The sequence below is a fragment of the Mus pahari genome, chromosome 10, assembly GCF_900095145.1.
Source record: "Mus pahari chromosome 10, PAHARI_EIJ_v1.1, whole genome shotgun sequence".
Taxonomy (NCBI): Eukaryota; Metazoa; Chordata; class Mammalia; order Rodentia; family Muridae; genus Mus; species Mus pahari.
In genome coordinates this window covers 90,667,357-90,690,497 of record NC_034599.1, presented here as the reverse complement: position 1 = coordinate 90,690,497, position 23,141 = coordinate 90,667,357, and the positions used below count along the sequence as shown (strand labels likewise).

The 23,141-nt window shown below is 42.0% G+C and overlaps 1 non-coding gene and 2 pseudogenes across 2 annotated transcripts; 2 read left to right on the top strand and 1 right to left on the bottom strand.

The window, feature by feature from the left end:
• The first annotated feature begins 14,766 nt into the window (after window positions 1-14,766).
• Window positions 14,767-15,057, top strand: LOC110328420 (annotated as a pseudogene).
• A 2,404-nt stretch (window positions 15,058-17,461) lies between these two features.
• Trnas-uga lies at window positions 17,462-17,543 on the bottom strand. The gene has a single exon. It is a non-coding gene; the product is annotated as a tRNA-Ser (tRNA).
• Window positions 17,544-20,417: 2,874 nt separating this feature from the next.
• Window positions 20,418-21,511, top strand: LOC110328230 (annotated as a pseudogene). Its single transcript, XR_002380859.1, has one exon. The product of XR_002380859.1 is annotated as a heterogeneous nuclear ribonucleoprotein A1 pseudogene (transcript).
• The last annotated feature ends 1,630 nt before the right edge of the window (window positions 21,512-23,141 follow it).

The window sequence follows — 23,141 nt, the reverse complement described above, 5'->3', positions numbered from 1 at the left end:
CACTGGTTTGAACTTGTTATTGATGTTCTTCTGTAACTCCCATTTTGTGTAACATTGTATCTATGGGATAATTTTCTAAAGAACTTTTGTCTAAGAAGGTATTTAAAAAGCCAGAGAAAAGAAATAAAGATGGTGTAATTTGATGGCTTGGTGGCTCTGCTCCATCCATCCATCCATCCATCCATCCATCCATCCATCCATCCATTAATCCACCTAAATGTATATACTTACATGCCTGTTTGTTTATATGTATGTGTGTAGGTATATGTGAACATATGTAGGAATGTGTGAATACTTGTGGAGTTGATTGAAACAGACCGTCAGATGTGGCCAGAGTGTGGGTGTATGAATGTATATGTGTCTGTGCATATTTTCCTGTACAAAGCATCTTAATTCATTTCACTTCTTCCTCTCTGGTTCACCAAGAGTTAATCAGCCTAGCCAGTGAAAGGATGCCTGACCAGAAAAAGGCATACTAGCATAAAGTCCAATAGTTTCCCACCGCTAAGCAGCATGGGTTAATTGCCAGATATTAGTGTTTATTTAAGCATAAGTAATAAAGAGTTAATTTTTTAGAACAAAATAGTCTGAAAGAGTTAAAGGGCAGGCGAGCATTAATCTTTTGACCTACATTTGACACTGAGTCCCCCATCAGCCCATTCCAGGCCAGGCAGGCGTCCAGCAATGCCCTCAGCTGGCATATGGGAGGCTTATGTGAGCTTTTTGGGAAACCTCCAAACTGACTTCTGTAGCATTGGGCTAGTTTACATTCCTCCCCAGTAGTGTAGAAGGTCCCTTTGTCCAGATCATCAGTGTTTCTTGCTATGTTTCCTTAAAGACTATCATTCTGGCATGTGACTTTAATCCCACCCCTCAGGAGGCAAAGGCAAAGAGAGAGCTCTGAATTTGAGGCCACACTGGTGTACAGAGTGAATTCCAGGACAGCCAAGCCAGAGAAACCCTGTCTAAATCAATCAATCAATCAATCAATGTCTACCATTCTGACTTGGGTAAGATGGAATCTCAATAAAGTTTTTATTACATTTCACTGACGACTAGTGAAGTTGAACATTTTCCATGTTTATTGGCCATCATCATTTGTGAACCTGTTTATTAATAGGATCTTTGGACTTCTTGCTTAATTTCTTTTGGTTTGTTGAATATTCTAAATATTAATCCTACTATCTGTACAGCTAGGCAAATGTTTTCCTTCCATTCTGTGGGCTGTCTCTTTACTTAATTGTTTTCTTGGCTGTACCAAAGCCTTGTAATTTAATGAATCCTATTAACAAGTCTTATTTGTATTATTTTCTGATCATCTAGAATCCTATTCAGAAAGTCCCCACCTATGACTATATATTGAAGTCTTTCCTCCCTCACAGTGTTTCCAGTCCTTCACTAATGTCATTGAAACCTTTGCTTTTCTGTGTAGGATAGGATACAGGGATCTAGTTCATTCTTCTGCATATGGGTATCCAGTTAGGAAATGTGCTTTCGACATGAACTTCTATGATGGAAGTTTTTTTCTTGTATCTATTTATGTATGTTCCATGTTTGCATGTGCATATGTGCATGCAGGTACATGTGTGTAACTACCAGAAGGCCAGCCTTAGGTGTCATTCTTCAGGTGTCTTTTTTGTTTGTTTGGTTAGTTGTTGGTTGGTTGGTTCGTTGGTTCATTGGTTGGTTGGTTGGTTTGTTGGTTTGTTGGTTTTGGGTTTTGAGGCAAGGTTGCTCACTGGCCTGCAGCTTGCCCTTGCCTAGCATGAGAGACAGGGATCTGCCTGTTTCTCTCCTGGCTCTGGGATTACAAGAACAAGTCATCAAACCCAGCTTTTTGAATGTGGGTTCTGGGGATTGGATTAGGGCTCTCATGCTTGCTTTACTGACTTAGCCATCTCCCCAGCCCATAAGTAGTTTAAAACCATAACTGAAAGGTTTCCAAGATGCTTTCTGTGGTAGTTTAAGTAGGAATGGCCTCATAGACTCATATATTTGACTGCTTAGTTATCAGGGAGTGGCACCACTAGAAAAGGATTGGGTGGCATATCTTTGTTGGAAGTGTATCAAGTCCAAACAAGGCCCAGGGGCTTTCTCTTTCCCTACTGTCTATGAATGTGAATGCTGAGCCTGATGTGGCCCTGATGGGGACACAGTGGCATGGTTCCTGCCCATGGGACAGGGCCCTGGTGTGAGCTTCCATGAGTATCAATGACTGCTGTGGGTGTAAGGCTTATTTGTATGAGTGTGCATATTTCACATTCCTCTGAGCAATGTCTTTCCTATAAATGTTAATGACTCCATGAGAATTAGAGACAGCAGAGTCTAGTAGCTAAAGGTGTGTCTAATATCTCAGGAGTATAGAAGATGCTGGGACCTTCAGGACAGCCCTTAAGTGTATGGGAGAGAGTTCTAAGTATATGAGTTCAAGATATGTATATTTCCCAACTATGAAAATATAAGGATGCAATATAAATTATGAGGGGCTTCATGAATCTAAGAGAGCAAAGGTAGCTAAATCGTGAGCAAACTTGTCAGAAAAATACAAAGGCAGGCAGATTCCTGAGTTCAAGGTCAGCCTGGAACACAGCAAGGTTAGGCCCAGATGCGGTAGAAATGGCAATTTCGGTTTATCACCTGTGCTTAACAAAGGCAGACAGATCTCTGAAGTCTTTTGCAATGTTATGAAAAAAAACAAAAACAAAAACAAAAAAAAAAAAAACGTATGTTTGCTGTCTCCTAAGAATCAAAGTTGTGGGGTCAGGGAATGCTGATTCATAAGATAATCAAAAGGAAACCTGGAATAAATGACTGGATTGATTTGGAAAATCAAAGACTGGACCTGTGTTCTGTAGGAGATAAGCTATCCAGAGAATTTTTTAGGATAAAAAGAGAGAACTGTTTGGAGAACTGACACAAGCAAGCAGGACGTGGACAGAGAGATCTCAGAATAGCAAGCAAGCAGAATATAGACAGAGATCTCCAGAGAGAAAACAGAACATAGAGATAAGGAGACTGGAAAAGCTGGATCAAGCCGAACACAGGTCATCAGCTTAGATCCATGATTTGACTTCTCTTAGAAACCCTCTCCATGCCAAGGCTGGTCCTTGGCATGTGGATGTATGTAGATGTAGGACTCTCAGCTACTTCTCCAGCACCACCCCTGTCTGTGCCACAACACTTCCTGCCATGCTAATAATGGACTAAATCTCTGAAACTATAAGCGAGCTCCAATAAATGCTCTCATTTATAAGAGTTGCTGTGATCATGGAGTCTCTTCACAGCCACAAAGCCGTGGTGGGGGGTCTCGTTGCAGTACTGAAAGGGTCCACTACACTAAGGAGCCTCCTAATTATAATAAAATCAGGAAAAGAAGGAAAACCTTGGCCAGTGTCTCAACAGAATAATTGAGGCTTTGAGGAAATTCACCAACCTTGATCTCTCATCTCCCAAAAGACGAGCTTTTCAGAGCCAGAATTTCATTAGCTGGTCATCTCCCTGACTCCCATAGCAGAGTTTAGAAGCAACAGATGGGATATCAGACTCCCCAGACTCAGCTGCTGAGCACCTGATACTCAACCACCCAGATCTGAAGGATGACAGAAAGAGGTAGAGAAAAGGAGAGAGATTTCAGATGGCTGCATCTGTTCTTATAGGTACCACTAACAGGGCCCATACATCAAAGGACCCCTCCAATAAGCCTTAGAGATTCAGACCTGTTTTAAATGCAAACACTGGACTCTCAGCCTCACCAAACACCCACCATGGCCTGTCTAGTATGTAAAGACTCAGAGGCCTGGTGAAAGGTGAATGGTCAACACCCCCTCACCTGGCTCTCAGGACAGGGTTGCCCCTCTACAGGATAAGGCATTGCTGTCATGAACAGTGATCCCTAGATGAGGAATAATTATCCTGAGAATTTTTGCTGTTTATGGAGTAATCATAGATTTAAGCTAACAGTCTACCTTCTTGTTGTCTGCACATTAATGAGGTAACCCTAAGTAAAGGACATGACAGACCAGCATTTCATTGGACTTTCTCTTCTTCCCCTTGTAGATCCAAATGAGAGTCCAGACCTTTAATAAAGACAGTTTATAATACCTGTGATAACAAAACATAAATCTCTTCCAAATTGGATTTGAATTTCTTAGAAAAAAGCAGAGATATCTCCGGACAAGTGTTGCATATGTTTATAACTGATAGATATTTAAAATGCAATGCCCATGTATTCTTTCTTTCAGTTAAATCTTTGATGGTTTTCTTTGAAATACACATCTTTGTTAAATGGTTTTAAGAAAAATAAGACAAGAAAATCAAGATGGGGATGAGAGAGATGGCTCAGCAGTTAAGAGCATGTAGTGTTCTGGCAGAGAACCCAGGTTCAGTCTTTAGCACCCATGTTGGGAAGCTATGAATTCCCTGTAAGTCAAGGTGTAGAAGATCCAGCGCCCTCTTCTGGCCTCCATGCAAAGCCACACTAATGTGCACATCCCTCACCACCACCAATGAAGACGTATTTGTGTATACATAATTTAAAATATTTTAACCAAGATGATAAAGCACATAAAAGTTATATAGCATATATATCTGATAATAATTAAATATAAAAATGCTTTCAGATGAGAAAGGATTTTAGATGGTAGTTTTGCACTAAAGTCAAAGGTTATTTCAGAATGGAAATATTAAAAAATGAGGACAATACCTCACTTTCTTATATTTAAAGCTTATTTTTATATTAAAAACTTCAGCATTTTACAAAAAGTCCACATAGGTCATGAAGAGACACAAGAAGTACAAGTTAATAATGGTGCACACAAGCAGAAGTTTACCATGATTGATGGTTGTTAACATTTTTCTTAAGGTCACATTATGGCTGAACACTTATTTCATCAATCAGTCCTCTCCAGACAGTGGGAGGACACTAGAGAAAGAGGTCGTGAGTCTGAGACGCTCCAAGTTAACTTTTACATTTTGTGTTGGGGGTTCCTAACAGCATCATAGAAGTTTGGTCTGATTCTTCCTTCCAGCCTCAGCTCATGATATAAGACTCAGACACAAAATATATTTACAAATACCTTTGTCATATAGCTAGGCTCTTCTCTGACAAGATCATAACTTAAAATCGCCCACTTATTTTAACCTACATTCTGCCATGTGGCTGATTACCTATGCTCAGACACCATGCATCCATCTTGTCACATCTTCCCTGGTGAGTCCCCTATACCTAACTCTGTCCCAGAATTCTTTTTGCCTCCCAGATGTCCCACCTTCTATTCTACCCTTTCCTATAGGCCATAGGTTTTTTTAATTGACAGGTGATGCATCCATACAATACACAAGATATTCTTTCTACACAGCATAAGTAAAGTAAAAAAAAAAATCCAAGAGGCCCTGGAGAAAATAATTACAGAGATGAGATTGGGCTGAACCAATAACCTTAACTCTGGGACAGTGTGTTTCCCAGAGAGATTAACAAGCCACCCATCAGAGAAATGCCAGGAAGAAGGAAGATTCCAAAGGACAGTGCTTGCCACAACTATGGGAACCAGAGCACTGCAACAAAGGCTTCCCTTTCCTTGTGGTTCCAAAGAACAAGGAGCTGCCCTTCAGCTCCAAAGACTGAAGCAATCCAAGGTTACCTGAGGAAAGTCCCACCGCAGTGACTACAGATACCCAAAATAGGGTTTCATTCTGTGCCTTAATCAATAACCCAGGACTCCTTACTAAATGATCTTATGTAGTAATCAATTATTAATGAAAATCCCCAAAAGTCAATGGGTTTATTGTTACCCCTCCAGCCTTGGGAACTGCCCTCTGCATGGCCCAGGAACAAAACACAGTTGACAGTCCTCACCTGAAGGTTGGGGAGCACTTCTGCATCCGTAGCTTCATCATCCAGATAAAATCTGTAGCATGTGGCTATTTAGAACACTTATATAAACTGTAACAGCAAAATAAACGCTGATAGATGAGCCCTGTCAAGGAGCTTTTGACGTGACCGACGCCTGGTGAGGATGAGAGCTTACCCCACTTAGACTAATAGAACGTGAACAGTGAGAGTAAAGGTGAAGTGTTGCCTATCTTAGGCTGCCTAGCCTGGGGAACAGCTTAAAGGCAGAGCTGCTCAAAGCTCTAAAAACTCCTCAATCAGAAATTCATCAAAGGACATCCCCTGAAAGACAGAGATAAGCCCCATTTCAATAACTGCAATTGTGGTGGTTTCATTCCCACTTTTCTTTTGGCCCTGTTGCTACACTATCTGCTCCATTGTTACAGCTTTGCCCTGCCCCACCCCCTTGTAATCTATCCCTCCACTGTTTCCTTTATTAAATTGTTCTTTCGTGGTTTGCTGTATTTCTCAATACGGAGTCATTAGCAGTATGTTGCTGTAGTTGTGGTGGTGGTGGTGGTGGTGATGGTGGTGGTGGTGGTGGTGGTGGTGGTAGTGGTGGTTTTGATGATGATGTCGTTGTTGTTGTTGTTGTTGTTGTTGTTGTATTGTTTTTAACAACCCAGGAGCAAGCTATCCAAGGATCAGCCTCTGGGGCACTCTTGTCCCTGGGAGACCTTTGGCTGGCCTAATGAGTTACTCTTCCTTAGCTCTTATATCTATGCTTTTAAAAACATATGCCTTCTAATGTGTGGCATGCATTCCAGCCAACTCCAGCCGCAGAGGATCCAACGCCTTCTCTCCAACCAGTAGATCAGATAGTGAGGGAGTTTTATGGTCCCTTCCAGGCCGATGACTATGCCCTTCACCAGCATGACAAAGTGTAGGAGTCTGGTCATCATTCTTAAGCTGCCCAAAATATTTCTGAGACCAGAGCTTTCAGAGGGACATTATGAGGACAAAGAGTAGGGAGAGAGAGGTATCAAGATTAGCAAGTGAAAGAAACCCGTAACAGAGAAAAAGGTTTAATCTCATAAAATACGGCCTCCCACCTCCACCCCAAAAAAAGCTACATGTAAGTGCCACAGAAGAAAGGCCCACCACATCTACATGAGGGGGAATGTGGGTGCTATGTGAATGAGCCAGGAAAGGGAGGGATCATGACTCTGATCCAGGACCACTGATCTTCTGCCTGTCCTAGCCCTCTGTGCCCTTCAGTACTTAAAAGAACTCCCTTATTAGACTATCTTTATTTCTACCACTATCTATGTGCCCTGACTCTAACTGTTTATTACAGAACTCAGAGCCTGGAAATTTGGAAGGGGGCCCTCCACACTGCAGTCTGCCTCCAATGCTAGGAAGAGCTTCTCTGTCAGTTCCTAAGTTATTATTTCATTTCCATTTGTTGAATATACTCCTCTAATCCTGCTATTTTATATCATACATTACTTGGATCTGACTCTCAGGCCCAACTCAAGTAGGCTTATATCCCAATGCCATGCTCCAGTCCCTCCCAAGTCTGCCGGACCCCAGGCCCGACCAACTCTTCCACTTACCATCCACATGACCTTGCCTGGATTCTCAGTCTTTCAGTTTTTTCCTGGCCGCTCCTAGGGTCACTCTGAATGCCAGAGCACTATTTTAGTGGGTGGTATGTCCCAGGTGCCAGGGGCTGTGCTAATTGCATTCCATTCGTCTTCTCATTTAAACTTAGAAAAACCTTTCAAAGTGTTTTCCATTATCACACATCTAGTTGATGAGATGGGTCGGCTCTGGGGAGGTGGAGTAGCTGGTCCAGTGATACATAGCCGATAAGTCAAAGTCAAAATCCAAAGCCAGATCTAACCCTGAACTTAAGTTTTTAGCCACTCTGCAAATGCCCCCATGGTTTAGCCATGATGACACTTTCCTGGTGGCATAAAATCAAGAGCATTGCATTTACCTCAGCTAACGTTATTGAAAGGACCATGTGTTTCCACACGTGGAGCAGTTAGAAAAGTCACCATGTGTCGGCTGTGAAGGTTTTGCTGTTGTCATTGGGATACTCAGGGTTGGCCCTAGAGTCCATTTCTGCTGTCTAGTGAGAGGCTTCATTGGCACACTCAGACCACCATCTTTAAGAAGGCGGGGCTAGGCTCTTATTGCTTGCCTGGGAGAGAAATGCAGGGTTGCTAGTGATATGCAGATCCAACCCTAGATCGAGTGCTCAATTTCTCTGGGGTGAGCCCAGGAATCAGGATTAAGCAAAAGCTTAAGATGGCTCATCTCAGTAAAGACTACAAGGCATCACATAAACTCTACCCATATGTACCCATATTGCATCATTCCTCTAAGACAGCTCCTTCCTCTGCATTGAAACAATGGGTACCACATGGCAGACCATGGAGAACCAGCTAGGATTATGCATAACTATGTCTGAAAACTGATTTAATTCCACTTACAAAGCTAAGCATGGGTGATTCTAGGAAAGCAGAGGGGATCATGCACTGTCACCGGGCATGGGTCACTTCTTCACCTTGGAAACTGATGGCACTTACTGCCCATGGATTTTTACTGTCTTTATTAAAAACTTACCAGGACTGTGCGTTCACTCCCAGGAAACAAAGCAAATGCAACACAGGAGCGGAGTGTTCAGTGTCACAGCCTACATAGGGCAGCTTCTCTAAATGCCCGTGTGTGTGTGTGTGTGTGTGTGTGTGTGTGTGTGTGTGTGTGTGTGTGTGTGAACTCATTGGTACTTTCAATAACACTGAAGTACTGAAGTGTAATGGTCTAAATTTTGTGTTGTCTCCCCAGCACCCTCCAAGAGGACAATATTAGGAGACAAAGACTCTGAAAGACACTAGAAGATAGGCTGTTACCAGTTAGCAAATCTGCTTAAACTTGGGCTTCCCCACCTCCAGAAGAGTGAAAAGTAGATTTCTATTATTAAGCTACCTTGACTCTTGATATAGATGCTCAATAGGACTAAGACAGTAGACATAATGTAAATACCTCTATTAAAGAGAAGGAAAGACATGTTGACTTGCCCAGTGTCACACAGTAGCAAGTGACATATGGGAGCTGAGTTCAGGCTGTCTGAGTTTGAATCTCAACTCTTAGGCCTTGATTACCTGGCTAGGTGACTAACTAGAAGCCTATGAGTAAGTCAGTTATGACTTGGCACTGTAGTCAGCTACTGTCTGTCCTCCAGGATTTTAAGGCTCATGTCTAAGAGTAGTGGGTTACATGGTCAGAATATGAGATGTGGCCAGAAAGGGGATGCTCAGCAGCCTTCCCTGAGCAGTAAATGGTACAAACAGAAGGAGGAGCATTTACTTAATGAGAGCAGGAGCGGGACACTGAAGGATGTATTTTTCAGAGTTGGGGACAAGGTGGGTACAGATGATGATCTTACCAGGCCTTGTCACCTTACCTTCCATTGGGGCCATGTTCCTTGTGGCTGACCATCTGGGATTCTGAGTTCAGTCTAGCTGGCTTTCACTTCCTGAGCATCCGCTATACATAGCCAGGGCTATATTTTGTGCTATATAAGTAACAAAATGAGCATAGCCACTGTGGAACCCAAAATTCATCAAGAAGATATGCCAATCAATGGCACTTGTTTGTAATGACAAAATATTAGAAATAAATTAAAGCTCCGTGAAGAAAGGATCGGCAAAGCATGAGTCACCCGTGGAGCATTAAATGGCTGAAAAAGATACGCTACTGTGGACAGGGCAAAGGGAGAGCACAGGATAAACATACCCTACCTTCTACACTACAATGGGAAAGAACAGAGTATATATCAATATTTCACACATACACACACACACACACACACACATATATATATATATATATGACTTTTCTGCTACAAGATTATTATGATTCTTCTATGAAAATAAAATTAATTAGTTAATTGATATTAATTAATTAATCTTGCCTATCCCAAAGCCATGTCCTAGTCTAATTCCTAGTGCTGGAACTTGTATGTCTTTTGCCTTGGCAAGTCTGTTTTCCATATTGGTCTTTCCAAAGCATTAATTTTATTGAGGAAGGGACCCTAGCATGGTTCCTGTAGCTGGGTCAGGGAAGAAGGTGCAAAGGCTAGGGGCAGAGAGTGGGCCTTTTCATATGCTTGTAAGTTTTATTTTGCTTTCAAAATTAAACTGAAAATAGACATCATCATACCTAGTGAAATCATGTTAGTATTGCTTCTGGAAATGCCTCTCTTTCTCTTCTCTCTTCTCTCTTCTCTCTTCTCTCTTCTCTCTTCTCTCTTCTTCTTTCTCTCTCTCTCTCTCTCTCTCTCTCTCTCTCTCTCTCTCTCTCTCTCTTCTCCAGAGTACCCCCTAGGTCTCTGACAGGACCGTGGGCAGTGTAGAGAAGGTATAGTTAGCAGGAGCTTGCCCCCAGTGAGGGGTCAGCCTCTCATTGCTCTGACACTGCCCGTGCAATGCATTGGCAGGACCCCTCACACCCACCCCTGCAACTCTTCCTTAGCAACCTCCTTCCTTGATTGACGGTGGACAAGGAGTGATGTCAAAGCAGACCCTCAGTGCCTGCTGGCCACGGAAGACTCTGGAGGCCATACTCATCTAAATGTTTTTGTTTCTTGAGTCTTTCCTCTTTAATTTTAGCATAATTTATACTTCTATCCTGCCACTGGGTTGTGGATATGTTGGTGCTGACCGACACTCTGTAGCTTTCCATCATAGCCAGAGAGGCAACAGGGCGGCAGCAGCAGCTAACTCCGATAAAATCCTTTCCAATTAAACAGTTCATTGGACTTGTCATGGTTTGGAGTTCTTGTTATCCTCGGGTGTGCACAACTCATGTGTATTTTTTAGACCCATCATCATAATAGGATCTTAGCGCAGAAGGTGCTCGGAGAGTCATGCTTCCCCCACCGAGCAACTGTGATGACATTGATTTAAAACTCAGTCTCCTTCCACCAGCATGGGCAGCAGAGCTTTGCACTTTAATTAGATCGTTCTGGGCTTTGCTCTCCCAGGTCTTTTGTCTAAGTGGTATCAGATGCTGCCCAGGATGAAACATGCCACAGACATTGACAAACTAATGTTGGACCACTGCAGAGTACATCCAATAACTTCAGACATAACTGAAGGTTCCTCCAAATCCTGCAGAATATGATTCTTGCTACAGAAAGTACGGCTGGCTTACTGGAGTGTTCACCCATCTATCATGGCTCACCTAGACAGCCCACAAGGTCAACGTCAAAGCATATATAGACAGTGTAAGTGATTACCAGTTTAACATGATTTCAAAGATTCTGCCTATGCCAAACCCATGCCCATACTGCTGTCGGCACCAACATGAAACACTGGTCAGAATGTACCATTTTCTAATTCAACCGTTCAACTCTCTGACAGGCAACATGGATCCATGAGCAAGCCAGATTAAGGTGAAATGCTGACCCTATCACTTGCCTCCTCTGGCCGATTCGTCATGCCCCCAGTACAAGTCAAAGCCACTTCAGTTGGCTAGTCCTGCTCTGACCTCTTCTATACCTCTCAATCCCTAGTCCCGATGCACTGACCTCTTTGACCCTCTCCCCTCAGGACCTTTGCATTTTATATTTTCTATTCCTCCGGGTACCTATATGCTCTCTCACTATCCCAAGTAGCCATCAAATGCTCCCGTCCTGGTATGACCTTCCCTGGTGATGTTTCAAACTGCAACTCCTGAGATGGCCAGGGATCTTTGTCTCTTTGGCACCCTGTGCCTTCCCTTTCATGGGTGTCATGTGTCCTTTTCTGATCTTGATCAGGCTTGCCTCTCTGGCCTTCAGTAGCCCATCAGCAATCAAGGACAAAGCCCCATGCAGCTCTGATCCATCAACAGTGCACAGGACAATGCCCGTTTCAGGTAGGCCCTCCTGGTGCATTTTGAAAGCCAGTGACTCTAAACAGAATTTGCCAGGGAGGGGAATTGTTGCTTTATGTGGAAAAGATTGTAAGGATGTTCACCAAAAAATCAGGACAACTCACTAAAATGCTGAAAGCAGTTGTCCCGGGAGCTCCAAGGCCAGAAGCAGTTGTCCTGGAAGCTCCAAGGCCTGGAACATTTTCACTTTATCCCCAATTCTTTTCCATGTCATCTAAATTTGTGTTTTCTGCTTTCTGTATCCTTTAACACATTTGATAGTATAATTAAAATGTTTTAAAATAAAGCAGTTAAGTGGAATTTTAAAAATGAAGAATGTTTCTTTACAATGAATTCTATAGCCACTTCTATGGCAAAAAGCAAGGACAATAAAAATTAGTGTAAATGTTGGATATAAGTGTTGAAGAGATCCTTCCAGTGACTGGATGTCCTAACCCTTTACCACAACCTGACATTCTGCCTACATCAGTCCCTTGCCCTCACCCTAACCCACTCTATTAGTGAGTGTAAACTTCGAGTTCCACAGTGCTGGGGACCACACAGAACCACATCACTATTTCTGAACCACTTTCCTTCCACCTGGCTCCCATTGCCTGTTGAGGTAGCCTTTCACACCACACGGCCTGTGTTGATCTGACTTTAGACACTAGTCACTGGTTCTTTCTGATCTAGACTGCTGCAGAAACCCCTCCCAGTCGTGGCCCAGTTGGCTGGCACTCTGGCCCTAAGAGAAGGTGGAAATTTAATCTATAAATGAAATTGTGCAGGCTGACTCTACCCATGTTGTCACAAGTCTGTAAGCAGCAAACTACTTGGTGGGCAAAATGCAAATTTTTCTTAAACATCCTGCTCTGAGTACTCATTATGAGTCTTCTTTAAACTGAGATCGCCATAGTGATTACTACAAGAAATTGTTGCCCAGGAGGGACCCCCTAGAAGGACATGCAATATTTGTGAACATTGGATATGCCTAATACTTCAGGACCCAGCAGCCTGGAGGCCACCTCTCTCTCTGGGCTAAATGGTACTTTGGTTATTTTTAATTAGAATAAAATGAACATTTTCAAAACCCTTAGTGACAAAGACTGGCCAAAGGGCTTTACATGTCTTTTAATTCTGTCAAACACAAGATACAAGAAATAGCCTGCTACAACATTTACTCTCTCCAGCCGTTTCCCTAAATTGCAAAAATATTCCGTGATCGAAGAAGCCTCGACCCCAGCTATGACATTTCTCCTCCAGTAACTGAGGCCAGGAGCCAAGGAGTTGCCTGCAACCCACAACTCAGTCCCCAGAGTGCCGAGAAACTGGGTCAGGAGAAAGAGGGGCTTGAATACCATGACCTTTTGTATAACGCCTACTAAGCAAAACTTGTGGGTTCAGGACAAACTCTAGTTACAACCCTTTTGTCTTATCTGGGGCTCAAAGGAACAAACGTCTCTGATTCATTTTTGCTGTAGAGCAAAACTTGAGTCTGCAGTTAAAAAAAAAATAAATCCTTTCTATATAAACAGCACACGTCAAAAGATGAAACAAGGTTTCTTAAAAGTCGCTCTAAATAGAGTAAGGAAGGAGTGTGTCTCCCCACCTACCTACCCATCACAGAATGATATAATAAATGTTCCAAAACAGGGTACTGTATCTTATCTGAAAACAGAGAGTCTTATTCAAATTATAGGTTCCATTAGTTCTCATAAGGAAGAGAGGCCATTATTTGGCTGCCTCAGGAGTTCCAGCTTTCATTCAGGAAACTCAACAACAAAACAAAAACTCCTCTAATCCTACAACAGCTCTTGGCAACTCCAAGCACCAACTGCCATTTAAATACCAACAGACATCATGTTTTAGGCACATACACACACACACACACAAAAAAAAAAAATCTTCTGTTTCCAATGTGTTTGGCAGCAAACAGAAAGCAACAGTATGTTCCAAAAATAACTGGATGTTTGTTCATCAATGATAAAGGAATAAACTCCCAACCTTACTTCACTAACATAGACATTCTCTTTCCCCATCCGACCCTTGGTGCAGCTTCTCCATCACCAATGTGACCTATTCACTGGTACAAAAGCATGAGCAGGCTCTCTGCTTCCCAGGCAGCACCCCTAGAAACACTTCTGAAAAACCTCATTGTCTGAAAAGCCCAGAGCCAGACAAAATGAAATAATCCACCAACCCCCCCCAACTGCTTGCAGTGGAAAACTCAGACACAAACAGAAACTACTCATAGACTTAGAAGGTACGCAGCTGTAGATAGATCCGAGAGAAGAGACCGCAGAGCGATCCATTCCAAGAGATGAGCTTCCTAGATTTTTGCTCTTTTGTCCTTTGACTTTGACCCAACAGCAGTCCTGTGTCCCATACCAGGACCTCAAAACTTCGGGAAAATTGAATGAAGAACGGGTGGGAACTATCCCTGGGCAGTAAAAAGTGTGGAGATCATAGAGAGGAGGAAGCTGGACGATGGGATGTGCTCATCCGGCCTCAGGTTCCAGCATCATCCCTCAGCTGAGCATGCGCAGCACAGCTGCACGAAGACTGAGGGATCCAGGTCAAAATGTCATCCATGGTCCTGTCCTGGAGTGCTACTCACAAGAAACTGAGCCACATGGGGCAACGTGAAGGCTTCAAAAGCTAGGCTTCCATTGCAACCACCATCCGCAAATGTCAAGGGAAAACTTTGAACCTAATGAGGCTGATTACCGGCTAATAACATAAATCAACATTCCCCGTGGAAGATAAGGAGACCAAAAGATTTATAATGTAATGCTCAAAATGCCTAAAATTCAATTTTAAAGTACTTGATATTCAAAGGATCTGTGATCAATTCTCAGAGGAAACACGTTCTACAGGTGAAAACTCTGAGATGATCCGGACAGTGAAGTCAAGGGCGTAAAGAGCTTTTAAAACACTGCCCAGCCACTCCTGTCCCAGCCTCCGTCAGTTGCAGTCACAGCCAGACCTTGCTCCTCAACTTGGCAAAAATGCCTACAGAGACGGAGACATGCACCGAATGTTGCTGTTTTCCAAAAGTACAGCGGGAAGGATGGAAACAGCTCTCAACTCTCCAAAGCTGCATTCCTTTCCTTCGTGAACACGGAGTTGGCCGCCTTCACAAAGAACCAGAAGGACCCAGTGTCCTGGACTGCATGATGAAGAAGCTGGACCTCAACAGTGATGGGCAGCTAGATTTCCAAGAGTTTCTCAACCTTATTGGCGGCTTAGCTGTAGCGTGCCATGATTCTTTCCTCGGAACTTCCCACAAGCCTACCTAATCCTCTTCATTCCCTTCCAGCCACCAAGTCATCACCTCCCCCGACCCCATCCATACCTGAACTGAGCCCAGCACACCTACCACAACATGCAGTCCACTCCTGTTGGTGAAAATAAAACAATGCATTTTTAATGTAAAAAAATAAAAATGTCACTCCTCATGAGGCAAAGACCTCTTTGAATAAGAAGGTGTAGACATCCTCAGCTGATATAGGAGAGAGAGAGAGAGAGAGAGAGAGAGAGAGAGAGAGAGAGAGAGAGAGAGAGAGATTCTTAAAATGGAGAAATTTTAGAACTAGAAAAGGACATGTGAATGTGTAACATTAAAAATTCACTGAGTGAGGTTTATAGCAGGAATTAAGTAATTCAAACAGGCAAAGAAATTAGGGGCTTTAACAATGGAAACAACTTAGGAAAAGTTGTTTTCAGCACAAAGCAAACCATCCAACATCTGCAACACTGAGGGCCAGAATCGTAGAGAAGGCGGTCATGTCATAAAAAGGAATTTTAGAAGTAATAATTTTAAAAAACTTAAATTCTGTGAAGGATGTTAGACTAAGCCTTTATGAGTGACACAGAAGTGATAGATGTCTATGTGCCAGATGACACTCACTACATGATGATAGATGTCTATGCTCCAGCTAGCTATGATGCACACTAAAGAAGGGCCTCTGTTGAGAAGTTCATCATAATATACACAGGAAACAAGCCATCTTAGAACATGCAGAAAATGAGCAGCGTGGCAAGGATGCAGTTAAACACGGGCTCAAAAATATGGCCTCTCCTTCACCAAGCACCTGGCTTGCCAATGGCAGAACACAGCCATGAGCCCTAGACCAGCACAATTCCCTGGGTCTCCTAGCTAACCACTCATCAACCAATGCATTATAGTGTGTCCACTTCATCACAAAGAGGGAAAGAACATATCCTCGTAGACCAGGAATATACCCTGGATAGAAGTTTGTCTTCTCTGCATTTTTCTTGAATTGCTGTCAACAGAATTCATTAGAATTGCAAATGTCTTACCATCATCATAATATCCCACACACATCATTTCTGACTAAAAACCTATTCACTTGAAGAGCAGCAATAAGTGCATACCCATGGTATTTCATGACCTATCCTTCTAAAAAAGAATGATGGGATGGACTACTGGGGATTCTGTTCCAGAAACAGCTGGGAGACAATACCATGGAAGGACAGTTCTGTCACAAGGTGCAAAACAATGTTTATCATGTTGACCAATCAATGGTGCCAGAATGCATTGATTCAGGAATCAAAATTGAAAGTGAGAACGGCTCTTTTCACTGTCATATCTGAAATACATGAATATACCTTTAAATCCTGTCTCTAGGACTTTGAATTCTATGGGTCTGGAGATCTCAGTTGCTTAGGACATACAAATGCTTCTATTATCTATTAATGTGGTTTGTCTGAGCTGAAGGTTGAGACAAATAGCAGTGACCAGCTGGCTTCCTCAAATGAACAAGCAAAGAAGAAGAAATTATACTACCCCGGAATAATTAATCCCAACTAACCAAGGAAAACCAGGTTTCTGACACTCAGTTGAAATGAATGGGATTATGTCAAAAGCACAGATGCCTTCCTGGGATCATCTCTTTGTATTTCTATGTTCAATATTAAAAAATGATAGAAGGCAGGCATGGTAGCAGGTACCAGGAGTGACAGCACTTAGAAGACTGATTCAGGACAGTCACAAGTTCAAGGCCAGTCTGGGCTTCATAAACAGGGTCCAGTCTCACAAACAAAACAAAAGACCCAGGAAGATAGCTGAACTGGTCAAGGAATCAATTCTGATGACCTGACTTTGTGCCCCAAGTTCCACATGGCAGAGAAAGAGACTAGAGTTCCACAGTTTATCCTCTGACCTGCACACATGCACCATGGCACATGCATACATACACATACACAATCAATAAGTAAATGTAATATTTTTTAAAAATTTAATTAATGTACTACTGTAGTAGATGCCCATATCCCCAATTACACACACACACACACACACACACACACACACACACACACACATAGCAGAAACACTGAAGAATCAAGACCTACAGAAATGAAGGTTTAGTCACCTCATCAAAAAAAATATGTCAGCCAAGGTTTCCTAATGGCAAATGAAACACATCTGGCAAGAGAAAGATTCAGGTACATGAGTCACATCTGTCCATCCATAGACGCAGGGACTGAAAGAGCTGTGCACACTTCCTCCCAGCTTACTGCACACTACACAGGATGTGTGAGTGCCAGTATATGTGCAAGTGTGCTCTGTGCCCCTTCCCCTTATCACTTTTACAAGTGTGGATGGAGAGGGTTGGTTTTACAATTTAATTTTAAGAATAATAGATGGTTAAGAGTGGATCAGTATGAAGCACTTGCTTCCGCAGCGAGCAGGGTTCAAACCTGCACGGGGAGACCCCATTGGATTTCAAGTCCAATGCCTTAACCACTCGGCCATCGCTGGTGAGATGGCTCAGCAGGTAAGAGCACCTGACTGCTCTTCCAAAGGTGCAGAGTTCAAATCCCAGCAACCACATGGTGGCTCACAACCATCCTTAACGAGATCTGACTCCCTCTTCTGGAGTGTCTGAAGACAGCTGTAGTGTATTTACATATAATAAATAAATAAAACTTTAAAAAAAAAAGAGTGGATCAGTGATGGGGATGCAGGAACTATCTTCCAATATTTGCTGGAGCTTCGTATCTTCATATCTTCATATCTTCATATCTTCGTATCTTCGTGAGAGAAGGCTTGGTGTACGCAAATCACACTCAACAACACATTGAGATTTTTTTTTTAAAGATTTATTTATTTATTATATGTAAGTACACTGTAGCTGTCTTCAGATGCTCCAGAAGAGGGAGTCAGATCTTGTTGCGGATGGTTGTGAGCCACCATATGGTTGCTGGGATTTGAACTCTGGACCTTCGGAAGAGCAGTCGGGTGCTCTTACCCACTGAGCCATCTCACCAGCCCCCACATTGAGATCTTAAGGAAGGATCAGGTTTGTTCCATACCATGGGTACAAGGATGGTTCAACATAAATAAATCAAGAACTGTAATGTAAATAAAAGTGGAAAGCGGTCGAGAGAGATGCACAACATCAACCTCAAGCCTATACACATGAATACATATGTATATGCACACACACAAGTGCACACCACATGTATATATATTTGCCAAGTAATATTATTGGACTTGATACATGCCTAAAATATAGCACTTGGAAGGTGAAGGCAGAAAGATCAAGAGTTCAAGGTCATCCTCAGCTACATAGGACTTCAAAGAAACAAATGGAAGAAGACAGAAAGAGATCTCATGTTCATGCATTGACAGAATCAATATTATAAAAATTACTAAATTGCTGAAATTATCTATAGATTTAATACAATCACCATCAAAATTGCAACACAGCATCCTTTACAAGACAAAAAAAAAAAAACTTCTAAATTAAAAGGGACACATAAAACCCTAATCAACCAAAGAGGTCTTAAAAAATGCTACAGATACCATAATATGGCAAACTATACAACTACCCACACTAAAAAAATACATGTGGGACTGTCAGAGACACAGACACATAGGCCAATGGAACAAGACAAAAGACCCACCATTAAAGCCATACAGCTAAGACACCTAGCCTTTTTTCTTTTAAGTGAAAGAGAAAAGAGGCATTGAAGAAAAACTAGTCTCTTCTGTCAATACTGCTGGAAAAGCTTGGTATCCACATGAGAAAGGATGAAGCTAGTCTATGTCTCTCACCCCACACAGAAATCAATCCCAAATTGATATAGCATGATGATCTAATGGAAGCCCTGAAATAGCTAGAGGAAAATATCTCAGGGTACAGGCAATGGGGGAGGGGTTTTCCAAAAAAAGAGCTCCAATAGCCCAGCACGCAGTAATCACAAGTGACAAGTGGGATTGCAGGCACTTGGAATGCTTCTGAATAGCCAACAAAACAATCAGCAGAGTGGAGAAACAGCCAACAGAACTGTAGAAAACATTGCCAGCTATTCATCTAACCAGGAATTGATATTTAGAATCAATACAGAATTCCAAAAATTAAACACCAAAGAAGCAACCTATCTAGTCAATAAACGGGCTACTGAATTGACTAGAAAGTTCTTGAAAAAAATAAAAAGAATGACCAAAAATATTTGGGGAAAGTGGTCAGCTCTGTCATGGAAATGGAAATGAGAACTACTTGTAGAGTCATCTTACTCTGGTTAAAATTAGTGAGAATGGCCATTATCAAGAAAACCAATGGCAAAGGTGCTGGTGAGAATATGAAGAAAGAGGGACCCTCGAACGTGGCTGGTAAAATAAATGTGTAGCCACCATAGAAAAGGATGTTCTCCTAAAACTGAAAACTAAATGCAGAACTCCCATAAAACCCAGTTATCCTACTTCTGGGTACATACCCCAAAATGTCTGAGTCCGCAGACCACAGAGATACTCCCATATCTATGCTTAGTGTCTCACTCTTCACAATAACTGAGACCTAGAATCTGCCTAGATGGCCATCTAAAGATGAGTGGATAAAGAAAAATGAACACAGACACACAATGGAATTTTGTTCACCCATAAAAGGAATGCAATTTTGATATTCACACAAATGGATGGGACTTGAGATTATCATGTTAGCAAAATAAGCCCAATCCAGAAACACAAATATCATGTTTTCTGCTGTAATCAAAATCTAATTTAAATTTAGATAGATAAGAGACAGATAGACAAACAGATAATAAAAATAGAAGTGGAATAAGAGGGAGCATTTAAAGGAAGGGGAGGGAACAAGAGAAATTTTGTGTGCAGATGTGTATATATATATATATATATATATGTATGTGTGTATGTGTGTATGTGTACACATATGTTTATATGTATGTATGCACATGTATGTTTTGTCTGTATGTGTGTGCACATATGTTTATGTGTATGTGTGCACACTGTATGTGTGTGGTATGCACTTGTATATATGCATATGTGCATGTATCTATGTGTGTATGCATATATGTTTATGTGTGTGTGTGTGTGTGTGTATATGTGTGTTGAAAACAGAAGAGAAATACTTTGGGAAACATAAGGGATAGGAGACAGATGTGTAAGAACAGAACATGAACTAGAGTATGACACATAATGACTCGAACCCTATGTCTCTGTACACTAAACAAAAGTTTGAAAAATAAGTATCTGAAAATATGTAATTTTTATAAAAATGCGAAAGCAAATCAGTGTACTAAAAGTGTACTGGGCACATTCGTTATCTTGTTCCTTTCTGCTCTTTGATGCTGCTGAGGAAGCGTCGCTGAAGGCTCTCATCACCCTGACGTCATGTCTAAGTCAGAGTCTTCCAGGGAGCCAGAACAGCTGTGGAAGCAGAACAGCTGTGGAAGCTCTTCATCAGAGGGCTGGGCTTCGAAACAACCAATGAGAGTCGGAGGAGCCATTCTGAGCAATGAGGAATATTCACCGACTGTGTGGTAATGAGAGGTCCAAACACCAAGGGATCCAGGAGCTTTAGGTTCGTCACATACGCCACTGTGGAGGAAGTGAACGCAAGACCACACAAGGTGGATGGAAGAGTTGTGGAACCTAAGAGACCTGTGTCAAAGGAAGATTCTTAGAGAGCAAGTGCCCACTTAACTGTGAAATAGATCTTTGTTGATGGTATTAAAGAAGACACTGAAGCACATCACCATCAAGATTATTTTGAGGAGAAAAATAGAATTGAAGTGATAGAAATTATGACTGACAGAGGCAATGGAAAAAAGAGGGGTTTTGCTTTTGTCACTTCTGACTCTGTGGATAAGATTATTATTCAGAAATACCATACTGTGAGTGGCCACAACTGTGAGGTAAGAAAGGCTCTGTCAAAGCAAGAGATGGCTAGTGCTTCATCCAGCCAGAGAGGTCGAAGTGGTTCCGGTTTTGGTGGCAATGACAATTTTGGTCGAGGAGGGAACTTCTTCGGTGGTCATGGTGGCTTTGGTGGCAGCCATGGTGGTGGTGGATATGTTGGCAGTGGGGATGGCTATAATGGATTTGGCAGTGATGGTGGCTATGGAGGAGGTGGCCCTGGTTACTCTGGAGGAAGCAGAGGCTATGGAAGTGATGGACAGGGTTATGGAAACCAGGGCAGTGGCTATGCTGGGAGTGGCGGCTATGACAGCTATAACAACAAAGGAGGCAGAGGCAGCTTTGGAGGTGGTAGTGGAAGCAATTTTGGAGGTGGTGGAAGCTACAGTGATTTTGGCAATTACAACAATCAGTCTTCAAATTTTGGGCCAATGAAGGGAGGAAACTTTGGAGGCAGGAGCTCTGGCCATTCTGGTGGCAGAGGCCAGTACTTTGCTAAACCACAAAACCAAGGTGGCTAAGGAGGTTCCAGCAGCAGCAGTAGCTATGGCAGCAGCAGGGGGTTCTAGTTACAGCCAGGAGATTAAAGAGGAGAGGCAGAGAAGTGACAGGGAGGCTACAGGTTACAGCAGATTTGTGAACTCAGCCAAGCACAGTGGTGGCAGGGCCTCGCTGCTGCAAAGAAGACATGGTTTAGACAATACTCGTGTGTGGGGGCAAAAACTCCAGGAATGTGTTTGTGGCTAATTGTGTAAAAGGTTATTTCAGTTTCTATTCTGTGGAAAGTGTAAAGCATTCCAACAAAAGGTTTTACTGTAGACCTTTCTCACCCATGCTGTTGATTACTAAATAGCCTGATCATGGCGCTGAATAAATGTGGTTTTTTTTTTTAATGTGCTATGTAAATTTAGTCTACTATGAAGCCATCTTGGTAAACTTCCCCTACAGTGTGAAGTGAGAATTCCTTCAGGGTGGTGCCAAGCTTCATGTGGAATTTATTTATGGTTGCTCGGGTGGAGAAGCCATTGTCTTCACAACCCTTGGTGTTATTAAACTGCTCATTACTGTTGTACCTTGTAATGAGTTTCACCATGGAAAGGGTCATCCAAGCAAGGTCACAATTTGGTTACAAAATGGTTGTTGGCACACCCTATGCAATATCAAAACTGAATAATGGTATCAGAAAAAATAACAGATGGGAATGAAGCTTGTATATCATCCGTTGTCATGTGTACTCAATACACGGTTTAATTCTCTTTTTAAAAAAGTACACTTTTTTAAACAAATGGTGCCTGTAAATGTGGATAAACCCCAGACAAAAACAAGTCAAAGCCCTGAAACCTAGAAGTCATACTTTAGATAAAAGTTAATTTAAAATATTATTTTGATATTAAGTACAAATCATAAAATGAAAAGATCTTTTTAAAGCATTCCTAGATTTAAGAGCACAGATTGTAATCCAGACAGAAACAATTGATGAATTAGACTTCAGCAAAATTACAATTTTCTGTGACTGAGAAGATAAACAGCGGTCTGAAAGAAAAATACCAGAAAACTATAAATTCAGCTAAGGATCAACATCTGAAATATAATTTATAAGGAACACTCAAATGCAACAATAAAAATTATCCAAAACGGAATTGGGCAAAAATAAATAAAAGTATACCTAAGTGGCTATTAAAAAGATAAAATATGCGTTTGAAAAGATGTTCAAAATCATTAGTAACTACAGACATGCAAATTAAAACCGTAATAGATGCCTAATAGATGCCACTCCATGCCCATTCTGGGTGGTTAAATTTGTAAAAAAAAAAAAAAAAAAAAAAAAAAACGGTGACACCACGAGAGTGTGAAGCAGACAGCAGAAGAGGATCAGTCATACATTTCTTGGGGGAAAGTAAACTGGCTGCACCAAACTAAGAAACAATGAAAAACACACAACTGTCAAATGAACCATCAACTGCAGTCCTGGACACTTGTCCCAGAGAAATGAACTCTCGGCTCACAAAAGCCTGTATGTGGATGCTTATAGCGCCTCCATTTGTGCCATTGAATGGAAACGGCACTGGAAACATCCAGGTGTCCTTCCCTGGGTAGGCAGTTCAACTGCTACAACCACTGTGGGGAGTTCTTGGGAAAGCTTCTAGGAATTTAGCAAGAATAGATGTTGAGTTAGGACAAGGAAGTTAGCTCAAGAAA